Source organism: Rattus rattus, chromosome 7 (genome assembly GCF_011064425.1).
Source record: "Rattus rattus isolate New Zealand chromosome 7, Rrattus_CSIRO_v1, whole genome shotgun sequence".
In the NCBI taxonomy this organism is placed as follows: Eukaryota; Metazoa; Chordata; class Mammalia; order Rodentia; family Muridae; genus Rattus; species Rattus rattus.
This window is the reverse complement of record NC_046160.1, coordinates 97487511-97503757: the sequence shown is the minus strand read 5'-3', so window position 1 is coordinate 97503757 and position 16247 is coordinate 97487511. Positions and strand designations below refer to the sequence as shown.

Here is a 16247-nt window from a genome sequence, read left to right as displayed (position 1 = left end):
GGGTGCTGTGTTAGAAATCAGCTAATCTGAGGACTACACTCACAGGACCGGGAGCTACTAGAGGTCTCACATTATGGCTGAAAACACGAAGCCTAGAAAACACAGTGGTGGACCGCCATGCTGAGGGCAACAGAGCAGGATGAGAACCTCAGCCAGTGTCCTTGTCCTCACGTGGTATGCTCTGTGTCTCCTTGCCGTGCATCTTACTGTGTCTCTGACAGAAGTGAGCTGAGGGCAGAACCTTAAGTGCCATGTTCTCTGTGATGTCCCAGGGGCTGGTGACAAGCCCTGCACCCCCAGCTGTCCCTCTACTGGCATTTGGACGTTGGAGCTCTCAAGCTGCCATTGTTCGAGTCATTCTCTTTGCTGTTCAGTTAGAGATCATTTTCCTGGCTCCCCTTGTGCAGTATTTTCTTGGCTCTGAGACTGAGTCACTCCAAAGGTGGATGCCTTGCAGGAGTGACATTACCATGAACTGTTACCATCTGTGAGTTCCTCAACTGTGCAGTTAACCCGGGGATTGAAAACACTGAGACGAAACAACTGCTTTTGTATTGAACACCAAGAAATTTTTTCTTATTGATTCCTAAGAAGCACAGCGGAATTTCCATTTGCATAGCATTTCTGCTGCATTAGGTGTTATAGCCCGAGAGAGACTTAAGCACACAGGAGGATGAACACAGGTTCTACTCCATTGTTTGTGAGGGACTAGGTCATCTGCAGAATCTGGTGTCTGGGAGGGGCTCCTGGGAGCAGTGCCCAGTGGGTCCTTAGGGTGCTGTACTTCCTACAAGGCCTTGGCAGCCACTCTTCTTCGATGTCCTTGGAAAGTGTGGGCAGGGGAGTTCATTTTCTCCCACCGTCATATGCCTTCAGTCCCTGGCTATGAGTCAAGAGATGAACTCCTTTTTTGGGCCACCTGTGTCTGGTTTCCAGGGTGCCGTGTGCAAGCATGAGGGAATATGGCCGGGTTTCGCTCCCTCTAGGGTTTGCTTTTCTGATTCATCACCACTAGAAACCATATTCGGAGCAGATGCAGTTGGAGTGGCCAAGCTGTGAGCATTCCTCTTTGTCAGTCCCCAGATAGACCCAGGGATGCTTCATGAGGAGAGCGAAGGGAGTGTGATTCACGGTGGAGCGGAAGATACATGGTCTTCTAAACAATTGCCTGGACTCTGGCCCGATAGGTCCTCTGAGTAATAGTGCACAGGTGCCTCTATGTAAATCACCAGTTTCTTTTGAGGTCAGGGTGATGCCTTTGGCCGGGTGGCTGAGGGGCAGGCCTTCATCTTGGGTTGGTCTCTTTTGCTCCTATGGTTTTAAAGTACTGTGTGTCCCCGATGACCACGTTGGGTTTTCCATGATTTTGTTTTGCAGACCGAGCCTCTGGTATATTTATGGATATTTCCCTGCGTTATTCCAAGTCCAGACACCTACACAGTGCATGCATCTTCTGTAGCCTTTCGAATTCTGGGACTGTTACCAAGATTCAAGTAGCTACCAGGGATGGAGGACAGAGAATCTGCGTGTAGGGTCAGCTCCACTCCAGGGCAGCTGCCTAGGGAACGGCTGAATGTTTTTCTTGGGCTACATCGTGTTTAGATTGTGTTAGCTGCTTTGGCTTGGGTGGGGTGTGGAGTGGGGAGAGAAGCTCCCAGGTGATTTCAACCAAGAGGGCCAACTCACAGGTCTGTGCTTAACGGCTTTCCCATGTGATCAAGGGTTCCCTGATGGTGTGGTTCAGGGTTTTCACTTCTGAGTGTGTCGTTCCTCTTTGTGTGTTGGTTCAAATTGCAAATGCAGAATCATGTGTCCATTGGCTATCCATGAATTAGTTCATCCATTCATCCATGACTTCATTCATTCATCCTTCTTCCATTCATGTATCCAGTAAAGGGACTATGCAGGTAAAGTAAATGAGGGAAATGGGCTTACAAAACATGACAGGGGCAATGGGGACTCTGGTGACCCAGGATTCTGAGCAGGGCCAGCATTTGCCTATGCTTTCAGCCCATTCTACCTCTTAGTGTAGCAGAGGCTACCCTGGCCTCTGTTTAGCCTCATTACCCCTAGGATGGCGCTAACACAGCACATCTTGTGGGGCTGGTTGCCTTGCCCTGCTTCCTGAATGTCTTGAGATTCTTGGGTACGATAGCCATAGTCAATCCAGAACGGTGGCTTACAAATATCTTGGGAGCTTCTGGAGATGTGGTAAGGCAAGAGAGACCTTGAGCACATGGAGAATGTTCAGCAGCGGAAGGGCCCATGTGAAGGACTGTCTCTCTAGCATTGTCCAAAGTGGGCTAAGTACTGAGGCTCCACTGATCTGTGATTTGTCAAGGCGGGACGTAGGCCAGGAAGAGCCATACTTCCTGTGGCTCCTGTGACTTGGAGCCTGTCACTTCCCAAGCTGAGCAGAAGCTGCTAAAAGGGACGGGGGGGGGGCAAGCTGTATATGCAGGTTTTTATGAGAATTCTGGTCCCAGAGAGTCCTGCAGGTATCAGGTTGACCTTGGTCATGTGTGACCCTTTGCCAGGAACCCATTTTCTTCGGATCGAGCAATGGTCTCCTCTACTTTTCAGGATCATTTTAGCTAACGGTTTTTTTTTTTTTTGGAGCTGGGGACCAAACCCAGGGCCTTGTGCTTGCTAGGCAAGCGCTCTACCACTGAGCTAAATCCCCAACCCCTAGCTAACGGTTTTTTAATGTTTGCTTGTATCATTTTATTTGTTGAAAATATGGATACCAGATGCAGAATATTAAAAGGAACCTAGCCAAGGGGATAACTGGAGCTCGTGAGCCCATCTCATAAGAAACCATCAGCAGGTAAAACTGTTTACTGAAGAAGTAGGTTTATTGATGATGGACAGTGTCCAAGAGCCTTCTCCGTTTGTCTTATTTACTATAGCCACCCAGCGAGGTCGAGAGAGGGCAGCATAAATTACTATCTCACAGAAGTAAAGATGTTAATTAAGAAAGCAGTGGAACCCAACTCTACTCACACTTAATCACTTAATCACTACCACTAACGTTATGGGTATTCGAGGAACCTCCTTTGTCGTTAGATGAAACTCAGTGGGAAGGGATGTCAACTAGAAAAATAAGTCATTTTTTCTTTTTTGTTTTTGTCATATCTATCTACCATCTATCTGTCATTTCTATTGATTGATCTATCCTTCCTATCTATCTATCTATCTATCTATCTATCTATCTGTCTGTCTGTCTATCTTCTCTCTCTTTCTCTCTCTCTCCCTATTCTGAGTCAGGGTCAGGATGGCTTTGAACTTGATGTGTAGCTGAGGATGTTCAACCTGTTGGGGGTGATAGTCCTGTATTACCACATCCAGTTTATGTAGCACTGAGGGTCAAGCCCAGGGCTGTATGTATGCCAGGCATGGACTCTACCCACTCCCCTGTACCACCAGACCAGAAAGTGGATTTTAACATTAGGTATCAGTAACCTAAAAGTGTTCCATAGTATTACCAAAGTATCTCATGGCTGACAAGATCGGGGTAAACCTGAGTTGGCCCTCTGGGATTCATGGTGGATGGAAAGAAGCCACGTAGGCAAGTTGTCCTCTGATTTCCATGTGCACAAACATAAAAAAAAAAAAAGAAGTAAAAAACCTATAACAACCAAAGTGTCTCAATAGAATTTTGCAATGTAGTCTTATTACTGCCTTCTAAAGTAAACACTATTCATTAATTTACGTCATTATTGATTCCATGAAGATTCATGAGATACTTACGTAACTATCACACGGGAAGCCTTTTCTTGGCAGTTGAGTGTATAAAGATGAAGGGAAACTGGTTCCTGCCCGTATCTGTTAGTTTTGCTACTTACCAAAATGCCCCAAGAATGTGGTTTCCGGTGGAGGATAATGAACCATTTACCTTGCTTACTGTTCTATGGGGTGGTGATGGACTGGGCTCAGCTGGGTGGTTCCTCCAGTCTAAGCCTAGGCTCGCTTAGGTCTGCAGGCAGCTGGTCTTGGGCAGGTTGCGGACTGCTTGGTCTAGGGCAGTTTTAATCTGGACAGCCTGCCTCTGCTCCCATGCTAAGCCACTAGCTACAGGGGGTTCCAGGATTGTCCGAGGAGCGTGAGGAGAGGCATCTCATCTTGGGCTGGGTACTGGCATAAGCCAGAGACTTCTCTGAATAGTTCTCTCACTTGGTGAGGGTATCCAGGGAAAGGTAGTCCTTTTCCTCGGTGCCTCCTTTTTGTTACTTTGTTTCATCCCACCTCACCCTCCTGGGAAAGCTTGTCTTCTGGTATCTAACTCTGTTAGGTCTTCCTTCCTTAACCTTCTGGCGTGATTCCAGACTTGACTGTGGTTTCCACCCGGAATGCCATGCTTAGGTTGCGTTCATGTACCATTCACTGGGAATGATGGTGCAGAACTGCCCGGTCTCAGCAGTGCAGCTTTTTAGGGAAAAGGGGATAATAAAGCATTCTCTGCCTTGTGGTGTTGTTAAGATTAAATAAACGAATGCATAGAATACTTAGCATGGTACCAACAGCTCTGTGAAGTTCACCATGAGGCCTAAAATTTCAGGGGATGTGTGACTCATGGTATAGTCACTCTCTCTCTCTCTCTCTCTCTCTCTCTCTCTCTCTCTCTGTGTGTGTGTGTGTGTCTCTGTCTCTGTCTCTCTGTGTGTGTAGATAACAGGCATCTTCTAGTGAGCTCACTGGTTTGGATAGACTGGCTAGCCAGCAAACTCCTAGGATCTATCTGCCTGTCTCTGCTCCCATCCCATTTTGTTGGGCTTTTGGGACAGACTCTCACTGTGTAGCCTAGGCTGGCCCTGAACTCCTGCTCCTCCTGCTCCAGCCTCCTGTGTGCTTGGATTACAGGCACATGCAGCAGGCCTAGCTCCGATAGTGTGAACATCATCTGAGATACTTCAGCAGTAGAATCCAAAGATCTGTAATGCTACTCCATTGAGATGAAGTCCTTGTTCCTTTGCTCTTTGCCTCAGTTTTTCCATCTACAAAACTGGAGGACAAAAAAATTTGTGCTGGGAATTTTGACTATAATCTGCAGCCCAAATTTATTGCACTATAAATTTTAAGATTTTTAAAAGGGGAGGGGCTGGTGAGATGGCTCAGCGGTTAAGAGCACTGACTTGCTCTTCCAGAGGTCCTGAGTTCAAATCCCAGCAACCACATGGTGGCTCACAACCATCTGTAATGGGATCTCCCTCTTCCGGTGTGTCTGAAGACAGCTAGAGTGTATGCATATACATAAAATAAATAAAATTAAAAAAGAGAGAGAAAAACATGAAAAAAAAATAAAAAGGGATGGTTTGTAAGAAAATGACATCCAAAACAATAGAGTCTAAATCCGTGAAAGAGAAAGGCATGAGCCTTTTTTTTTCTACAAAGTAAACAGATCTCTATTTTTGGATCATGTCTGAACTAAGGTTACATCACTCTGGTCCTGCTGGTAAATCTTTGGTTGTTTCTCCTGGGACCCTCAGACCCCAGCATGGCAGAGTTCATCCTCACTGGGCGAAGCAGGGTTCCTGGTTCCTGGGGCTTGACAGTGTCTGGTGTATTTGCTGACAGCCCAATGGTTTCTGTCCAGCAGATTGATTTAGTGACTGGGCCTGACAGAACCGAGGTAATAGAAGAACAGGAGCATGCCCAGTTCATGAGCTGCCCTTTACGAACCATTTAGTGGCTCCTAGGCATGGAGTGAAGGGACCATTTTATTATTTTTTTCTTGGGGTTAGCATTTCCAGTTGAGCAAATGGAAGTTCAGACTTTATTAAGTGATTGTATTGACCAATTTTTGTCAAATTGACACAGATTACGACTATCTGGGGAGAGAGAACCTCAAAAAAATGTCTATGTTAGACTTTCTTGCAGTCAAATATATATATATATATATATTACATAAATTTTTTGGTTTTTTGTTTGTTTGTTTTTTGAGACAGGGTCTTTGTCACTTTGACTGGCCTAGAACTTGCTTTGTAGACCAGGTTGGCCTCCACCTCACAGAGATCTGACTGCCTCTGCCTCCAGAGTAAGTCTCTGCTGGAATTAAAGGCCTGCTCTACAAGTCAAGGTGCATTGTGGGCAGTGCCACCCCTGGGCATGCGGTCCTGGGTTGTATAAGAAAGCAAACTGAACAAGCCACAGAGAGCAAGTCAGTAAGCAGCACCCCTCCATGGCCTCCGATTCAGTTCGGGCTTCTGGGTTCCTGCCTTGAGTTTCTGTCTTGACTTCCCTGTAAGCCAATAAACCCGCTCCTCCCTAGTCCACTTTCGGTCATGCTGATTTTCATAAGAGAGGTTTGAGCCAGGGTTCTCTGTCTCTGCAACCTGTGCTCCCAGACAGCATTTGCCTTTGTTGTTGTTTGAGAGATGGTCTCACAGGCTGGTCTTGAACTCCCTGTGTGGTCAAAGATGACCTTTAACTTCTGATGCTCCTGTGTACATGGACTTGCTAAGTGCTGTATGCTAGCTTACTGGTATCTGCAGTGTCAGGGATTGAACCTAGGGCCTTGTGTTTATCAGACAAGCATTCAGTCAGCCTGGATTAATTTCTAGCCTACAACATATGCTTTGTACTTGACTATTTCTCAAAAAGTAAGACTACTTCTGCATCCTCCTTATTTAAAAAAAATCATGTGCACATGTGTGTATCTATTTGTGAGTTTGTACATGTGAGTACAGAGGCTTGGGAGGTAGGAGAGGGCTCTCGATTTCCCTGGAACATGGAGTGTAAACACCATGAATTGGGTGCTAAGAATCAAACTTGGGTCCTCTGGAAGAGCCATTCGTACCTTAACCACTAAGCCATCTCTCCAGTCCTAGCTTGAGTATTGTTGAACTCAGAGCTGAACAATACTCACTCTCTTTCTTCCCCACGGCTCTAATAGTGTCCCTGTGTACATGCAGCAGACCCCACCCTGACAGACAGAAGAAGCTACACCTCTTCAAAGATGCCCATACCCAAATCCTAACCCACAACCCATCAATACCTTACCTACATGGCTAAAGGGACTTTGAAGATGTGATGAAAGGTTTTGACATGGGGAAGAGAGCCTGGACATGGAGGTGGCCCAACATCGCCCAAGGGTCTTGGTAAGAGGGATGAGCTGACAGCCTGGCAGGTAACAGAAGCTTGGGATGTGTAGTGAAGGATCCCCAAGCTGGAAAAGACAAAGAAGTAGGTTCTTCCCTAAAGATTCCGGAAGCAACACAACTATCCTGGTGCCAGCCGTGAAGACTTGTTCTGGACTGCTGCTATCCAGACTGGTACGCTAGGGAGCTGGTGTTGTGCTGATGACTTAGACTGTGGTTGTTTGCTCCCATGGTAATAAGAAGTTGACACACCACCTCTTCATGTACTAGTCAGTGTTCCAAACCGTCAGGGAGCTCTGGTTAGGTCTGGGAAGGCAGCTCAGGGATGTAGCCCTTGCTTAGTATATGAGGAGCCCTGAGTTCCACCCACCTCTACAAATCCTTTGCAAGATATGCCACCAGCCATCACCAACTGTGGAAGCTCCTTGTCTTCTGTGACCCAGTGCCCTTTAAACAAAGGTGGACAATCAGCAGACTCTGGGAGGATCGTGCCGGGGCTTAGGCTTCTGCTGCTGGAAGGGTTTTGTCCTGAATCATCCACACACCTGACTGTGCTTCTGACTCCTGACCCTACTGGCTAGACAGCTGACTGGTCACTGGGACTAATGATGTTGCTCTTTTCTTATGTTTCCTAACGTATTCTGCTCTGTTTATCCAGTGGGCCGAGTCCCCTGCAGGAAACAGCATTACCTTGTAACTGACTCATGACCTACTGTTTTCTGTCATGGGTGTCGATCGTGAGTGGAAAACTGAGCCCCCACATCACAGTATCAAGAGCTAATATTTGCCGGCCATGTGGACTCAGGGTGTTACATTGCTTTCCTTGGGTGGGGGATGTCTTTCTGTTTACCCCACATAGAAAGGGCAATGATAGGCAGTACAAATGATCCCGTTCAAGACTGCTGGTGAGCCAGTGAGGTATTTACTGAGGTAGCTTACAGAGAAGGTTTGAGTAGCTGCATCATTGAGAAGCCGCCCCAGCATGGGTGATACTAAGAAAGCTGTACCATTGGAATTCTATGATTGCTCCCATTTTATAGATGAGAAGTGAGGCTCAGGAGGTCCGCAGACAAGTACACAAGGAGCTAGGACTCATGACTGGCTACCTGACTGAAGAGCTTCTTCTGGAGGGGCTGGTGCAGCTGAGTGCCATTAGTTACTGCTTAGCCATTCCTTGGCCTCATGAGTGAACGAATGATGTGGAGGCTAGACTTCTCCGTGAACTCAGTGCAGAGACAGCAATGTGGGCACAAGGGACTTTAGTCCGACAATGGAGTGATTACTCTAATGGGCATGAGGATCTCGGTGCTGCCTTCGTTACTCCATTCTACCCAATCTATAGTGAAAGGCGTCTCTCTCTCTCTCTCTCTCTCTCTCTCTCTCTCTCTCCATATATATATATATATATATATATATATATAATACACATACACATGCATACAGATACAATATATATACACATGTACATATACATCCATTATATAGACATATATGCATACATATATACACATGTGCATGCATACAATATATCATAAATACACATATACACACATGTGCACATACATTATATATACATAAATGCCCACACATATGTTATATATGCATATATATATGCATGTACATGTGCACATGCACACACAACCATTAAGTATCATCCATATACACATATACACAGGTATACATGCACATACAACCTATATATATATATGCACTCACACACATGTACATATAAACATATACATATACACATGTATGCATACATACATTATGTATAATACACATACACGCGCACACACATGCATTATATAAACATGTATACACACATGTATATGCACACACATATATATACATGCGCGCGCGCGCACACACACACACACACACACACACACACACACACACACAAACACTCTTTGTCATATTATATTAGATAAGGTCTCATGCAGCCCCAGCTGGCCTTCAACTTACTATATGGCTGAAGAGGACTTTGGACTCCTGATCTCCTCCACCGACCTTTGGGTCCTGGGATTACTGTTGTGTGTCCTGGCTAAGTCCTAGTATATTCTTGTTGGAGTTACCAGCATCCTCCTCGACATATATCGATGTGCAGACAGCACGTGTGCGTGGGGGGGATACTGTTCTCTTAGTGTGTTCTCTCCCCTGGGGCTCCCCTCTAGATACTTTGAAGGGCCCTGCTGGCCATCTAGGACGATGCTTGTTTACTTCCCTCCTTCCTCCCTGGATATGGCAGAGAGATGGACGTGTTGAGAGTGAGGCTGGAGATAAAATTAGTGTGAAGCTGCAGCAGCAGCCCAAGTGGCCTTTGCCTGTGTGGAAATTGTCAGTGTCCTTAATGCACTGGCTGCGAGTACGCCTGTTTCCTGCATTTCGCTTTCCTGTATGTCTCACTTCTGCGCGAGATGAGAATTTACCGCCAGTGAGGCTCGTGGCAGATGATGAATAGAAAGCAAGTGACCTCAGCCGTCTCTTCCCTTCCTCTGTCCCTCTGTCCCCAAGAGTGCCTTGTCAGCTTCAGTGATCTTCACCCAGCCAGTCCATACGGGCTGCTGCTGCCTTATTAAATGGCCTTACGGCTGCCGGGTGACACTTTGGGCTGCTTTTCTCCCAAAATCACCGTCAAGTTATGACTTCATTTGCAGCAGTGGTCAGAGCAGGGCGATTCTATTGATTTTCCTTCTTTTCTTGGTTTCTCTATAAATTAATTGGGTCTAATCATGTCTGCCACCCTGTCTTCAGAGGGGATTACACTTGCGGTGTTTAAACGGGGCAGAGAGTGTTTTTGATCTCCGTGAGTGTGTTTAAATTCTAGTAGCCCAGAAACCTTTTTTTTTTTTTTTTGAAACAGTGTCTCTTGTGATCTAAGCTGGCCTTCGGCTCTCACGCAGCTGAGAAGAACCTTGAACTTCTGACGAACTTACCTCTAAACCTCCCCCACCCCATATGCTGGCATTATAGGTGCACACCCCCGTTTTTCGTCTTATGCAGTGCTGGGGATTGGATCTACAGCTTTCTGTATGCAAGCATTCTATACACTGATCGACATCTTAGCCCCTGACACCCAGTTCTGTGTTTTAGCAGTAATTTTTTACTCTAAAGACCAATCAATAGTCTAAAGGGTTTAGACAGAGGAGGGAGAAGGAAGGTGCCCCTTGGTACCTCGTATCCCCATCTCGTATCCCCATCATAGCTCTGAGGTATGTGACACCAGGTATCCCTGCAAACAGCTAGTCCCACTTGGCTTTGTTCTGTCAGGCTCACAGATAGGGACACAGTGGGAGGGTGGGGTAGTCTGTTGGAGCAGGCTGCTGAGTCCTGGGAGTGCCAGGATCCCCAGGGTAATGAGCCGACCAGCAGTCATGTGGAGCAAGGTCAGATGGCTATGCTGTGCTGGTACTTCGGGAGCCAATGAGAGAGAGCCAAGGCTGAGATAGGAATTATTTTGGTCTATGGGGTGGCAGTGTATTCTCTCTGTGTGTTGTACACACACGCTCACAAGTGCCTCCAGTGATGGCCCCCGACACTAGAAATGTCGTATTTTTGCTATTGCTCCAGAAGATAAAGTCTGAAAGTCATTGATCCTTGGCTGGAGTTGGGGTGGGAGTGGGGTAGGAGGGGCGTGAGGAGACTTGGGTCAGGTCAGTTGGTCTTCAGTGACTGCTGCATGAAGCCTCCTCCTGTTTCTGGGCCACTGTGTCTCTTACTCCTGGGAGATTCCTTGTGACTGTCCTGGACACGAGGTAGAGGGCTTTGGGTCTGCATGGTGCTGTGCTGTGAGATCAGTGTGCCTGGGGTAAGCACATGACTCCTGGAAGTCTCTAGAGGGAGGAGCAGTGGGACACGTCAGCTGACCAGGACTTACTAGGATCAGACGATGTGTGGACAGCGCGACCTTGCCAGCACAGACCTAACCACCCATCTTCCCAACTTTCATCCTGCCTCAGCTGGCCTCGTGGTCATGGGTGGTGACCTAGGAGCAGCCTGCATGCATATAGGGCTCAAGCCCCTGGCTCCCTCCGGTGGAGGTGGCACTGTGGAGTCTGAGGTCTGTTGGCTTGACTGACAGGTGTTCTCCTGGTTCTGCTTTGGTTCAGTTTCTTCACCTCTCCGAGCCTCGGTGATCTCGGAATGGAAGAGAGCGACAGGCCAAGGCCCAGCTTCTCATGTGGTAGCCTCTCAGTAAGTTAAGACACTGTGATTGTTGAAAAGTTGTTTGCTTTGAGTGACCAGCATAGCATCTGAAGGGTCCCTTAGCACCTTACATGGAGGAGGACTGATCCTGGTGTAGGAGGATCCCCGTGCTGAATCCCAACGTCTCTACTTCCATTTCAGTAATTGACAGACAGGTTGATGTAGTCTCCACAGGGCTATATAGGGTTCCACTTTTCCTATAGTCTTAACAACAGGGTGGTTAGAGCCCAGGCACAGAGCTGTGGCTACAGAGCAACCTTCACACCAGCAAATGAACGTTTATACATAGGCATTAGAGGAACATGCCAATCCTCGCCAGGGAGGAGAGCTCAGTAGAGGCAGCTGCAGTGAGCAGTGGTGGGAGAGGCCACAGAAGTGCTAGGGGACTGCAGGAGCTCAGGAAGAGGGGTGACGTCAGTGTGTTGGAGCGTCTTGGTGCCAGCAGAAAGTGGAAGGTTCAGATGGAGCAAACCAGGGCCTATTTAATAGCAGAACTGTTAAAAGACATGGGCAAGGGACCAATGTAGGGAATGATGCAGAACCCAAGGGCTAGGGCAAAGGGAACAGAATGACGGGAATAGCAGCCTGTAGACGCAGAGCTATGGCCTGCGGGAAACAGATACACCTACCCCACGGTAACCAGGAAGGAGGGGACTGGGAATAAACACTCTGCTCCTTCTCACTCCTGGTATCTGCTGCAGGGCCAGGTCACTGGGGGAAGGAGGCAAGTGGCTGATCTCCAGGGGAAGAAGGAGTCATGGAGAATCCAGAGGGGCCTAGGAGACAGGGCAGAGAGGACAGGAGAGCAGACGGGTTCAGAGATGAGTCCAAGGCCATAGACAGTTTGGGGACGTATGTGTGAGGAGAGTTGAGGTACTAGGGGATTCTGCTGGAGGCAGTGCAGGCCAGAAATGGATGCCAAGGATCTGGAGACAGAATGGGAGAGTGATCGAGAGCTAGAAGCATATGCTCTCTGAGCTCCAATCTCCTCATCTGTAGAAAGGGCATGAGAAAGACAACGATCCGAACCTCACAGAGAGGAGCAGCGGGCCTCCTGCCCCTAGTCCTTAGCAGAAAGGGAAGGTACTGAGGCTCCCGGACAAATAAGGAACGGATAAAGGGGTGGACGTGAGAGTAGCCAGTACGGCTTGCGGAAGACTCAGTGGAGACATTAAACAATTTATCCAGTGACTACTCATTGATTGCTCACTGTCGGCTGGAAACCAGTCATAGCTACTGGGAGCACAGGAGTGAATAAATTAGGCCAATCTTTCTCCCGGAGAGCTCATGTGTTTACAGGGGAAGAAAGATGGTGAATAAACATGAATAAAACTGAGCCTGACACTTGGCACAGCGCACTGTAGACCCTGAGTGACGGGAAAGAATGGGCAAGGTCCTGCGGTGGAGAGCCAACCCCAAGCAAGCAGTCGCCAGCTTGGTAAAGATGAGAGAAAGGCCCACCTGGGCCGGGTCGGTGCGGGTTCAGAGGTCCCGAGACAGGGCTAGGCTCATGTTTATGGGAACAAGGGATGCACGGTGGGGCTGGCTATGCTCGTCCCCCAGGATGTAATTCCTAGGTGGAAAGGTCAGAGCATCTGTACAAGTCTAGTGATCATTAGCTATCGGCGATCATTACGATGGCCTACGTGTGGGAGTAGAACCAGCTCTTGCTCTCGACCAACCGGAGAGGTAACCTGGTGCGTGGTGGTAAAGACTCCAGAATTCGAGATGAGAGCGCTTGGTTCAAATCCTGACTTGGACAGGTACCGATGATCTTTGCTAACGGCTCCAGTCCCCTGGATCCCGCTGTTGATCTCGGCGTCTTCTGTGTGTGTGGCACAGTGGCGGCTTCTCTCCTGCAGTTGCTGTAAAGATGACTTGTCCTGTTTCCGAGACATAGGACAGTACCTGGGCCACCGTGAGTGAATGTCTTCCTCCTTATCAAGGGTCGTGCTTGTATGCGAGGGCTCTTCTTTCAGTGGTTCACGGTTGGCTGTCAGACATGCATCTGAAGAGCTGTCAGTCACACGTGTAGCGCATTTATGGGAGGAGCCTCTAGGGGCATCCTTAGAGGGTTGAAGGGAGGAAGCCTTTGAAGCACCAGTGAGATGAGAGAACCACATTCTGTGTGGGGTTGGGATGTAACTCAGGTGGCAGAGTGGTCGGCTGGCACTTGGGAAGCCCTGACTCTGTCCCCAGTACCACATAAAACCGGGTGTGGTGGTGCACGCCTGTAATCCCAACACTTGGAAGGTGGAGGCATGGGGTTTAGAAATTCAAGGTCATCCTTGTATCCTGTCAAGAAAGAAAAAAGGAAAGAAAAGAAAGAAAGAAAGAAGAAAGAAAACCAACCAGACCTAATAGCATTAGGCAGACAAAGAAACAAGAGTAAGGGCAGATCCCTGGGCCCAAAGCTTTGCTCTCCGTCCCACAGAGCCTTAGGGATGGTCTGTATTCTCTAGGCCTTGCCTCAGCTTCTCATTTTTATCAGTAAGTGACTTCCCCTCCCTATCACATTCCTTCGTCAGCCCTGAAACCTGCTAGGGGTTATTGAGACTCCTCTACCCTTAATGTCCTCCTGGGCCAGAGATGCAAATGCAGTTTTGAGGTCAGAGGAAGTGGGAGGTTAGAAGTGAGAGGCAGCTAAGAGGAAGGGAGCCAGGAGCTGGCGGCAGACAGGGGTGGAGGGCAGTGGGGATGGAATTAACTAGAACCTTGTGTGTCTGGCAACTGGCAGATTCTTTGGATAAGATAAGTGGGACCTCTGCAAGGTAATTATCAGAGAGCGTAAATTCCAGAGATAACCTGTCCTGGGAGATATTGATGGTGGTGGGGCAGTGCTGGAGGCCACGGTCTTTGAGATCCTCAGGCCTCCTCCTTTGGTTCTTCCTTTAGTGTCCTGCCCCTCCCCCTCCTCCTCCCCTCCCCCCTCCATTGCCTTGCACAGTTTTTCACTCATATCAGTTCTTCTGGGACCTTCTTTTTGCTTGTCTCCTGGATGTTGGGGGTGACAGATCTGCCATTGGAGGGACCTAATTATCGATCAGCCAAGCAAGAGCACTTTTGAGAGGGAAAGAATAATTACTGTACTGGGACCTTGCTGTGAATTGGGACTCTTCTGTGCAAACCATTTTCTTTACATGTGTTTTAGTCGGGGTCCTTGGAAGGAATAGGACTGAGAGAATGAATATATATATATATTCATATATACACATATACATATATACATATGTACTTATATAGACACACAGAGACACATACAGATACAAACACGCAGACACACACAGGCAGACCCACACAGACACACAAAGGCAGACACACACACAGACACATACAGACACACAGACACACACAGAGACACACAAACACACACACAGACACACACACACACACACACACACACAGACACACACACACACACACACACACAGACACACATATTCAGCTCATTTGGTCAGTCCGTGGAGCTGGATGTTACAGCAGTCTCAATCTGTCTGTGGCGCCCTGGAGGTCTCCTGGAGGGCTGCTGGTCCTCAGTCTATACTGGGCTCCCGAAAGTGTTGGTCCTGGTGTCGTTGAAGGAATTGCCTCAGCAACAGCTTGAATGAACTTGCCAGTGACAGTGAGGGCAAGCAGGCAAAACCAAGGCTTCCATCTTCCGTGATCTTTGATCTTGGTCACCAGAGGGTGACACCAGATTCTGGGTGGATCTTCCTGCTTCAAATAATCCGATGAGGAAGACCCCGCACAGGAGTGCCCTTACAGTGTGCTGTGTGTGACTCCAGATGTAGATGGGCTGACAAGCAAGATTAGCCGTTACACTGTGGAGTTGTCCAGCCGCCATGATTCTGAGAAGCACTGGACCTCGCAGCTCCTGTGTTCCTAGGGATATGACTACTGACTGGCTTGCGTTACCCCACCCGCCTCCCATCGCCTGCCTCACCAGCGCATCTTGGCAAACATCCTTTCATTTGGAATATGTCTTAAGTCCTTCCGCTTGACAGAGGCCCAGAGATTGAGAGCCTTGTTGAAGACCCAGAGTGACTAAGTTTGCTTCGCCCTGTCACAAAGTAGAGTGAAGGAAGGAAGGGAACAGCAGGTTGCCAGGAGCCATGCATACCTCCTGATCACTTCTGGGGAGGGGGCATAGCTAGGCAAGGTGGGAGGAACCAGTACAGAAACTGCCCCCAACCAATCCCCAAGCCAAACGTCGCTCTTCCTAGGCACTTTTTGTAGCATGTGAGGGACAAGGAGGCTTTAGGTAATATCTCTCAGACATCCCTGAGCTCTAGGAGGACACCCCAGGGGAAGGGTAACACCCATTTTCCAGTTACCTCAGAGCCAGTCTTCCAGTCACCAGGAGAAAATGAGGGCCTTGAGGCTGTGACCAGCATCCTCTCACCCACTGGTCGGCAGCACTTCCTAAATGACAAAAGGCTTTCTGGGGAGCCTAGGGAAAAAATTAATTTTCAGTGGTGTTTTGCTTGCTGTAGTTAACAATGATTATTAAATAGGCAGGGTGAGCTACTGCGTGTTTTCCTTGTTATTAGCTGTGTTTATGGGTTTTTATTAAGTTGTACCAAGCTGAGATAATTGTAAAACTATCTGTTTAAGCTGTATGACTCTTAGACCTCCTTTTTTTTTCGTTTTGTTTTCCTTGTGAAGATGAAGAGTCTGCCTTATTTAAGGTTTATGCTGGAAGTCAGGAGCCAGTGAACTTTGCTTGCAAAGGCCCAGGGAAATATTTCAAAGTTTTTATGCTTTGTCATCTCTTTCAAAACCACAATAGACTCCCTCATGGATGTCTGAAGCCTTAGAGGGTGTATATACTGTGGTTCCCTCTTAACACACGTGTACCTATTATGGTTAATAGTGGGTATGGTGAGAGCTTTTAGGCTCCCCTAGGAGACAAAGCCCTGAGCTTGCCTGCGTGAAGCTTCTAGA

General features: G+C 47.9%; 1 protein-coding gene across 4 annotated transcripts in view; it reads left to right on the top strand.

Annotated features, from left to right (window-relative positions):
- Positions 1 to 16247, top strand: part of Dpf3 (double PHD fingers 3) — a 274033-nt gene that overhangs the window by 87641 nt on the left and 170145 nt on the right. The gene's annotated exons all lie outside the window — the stretch shown is intronic.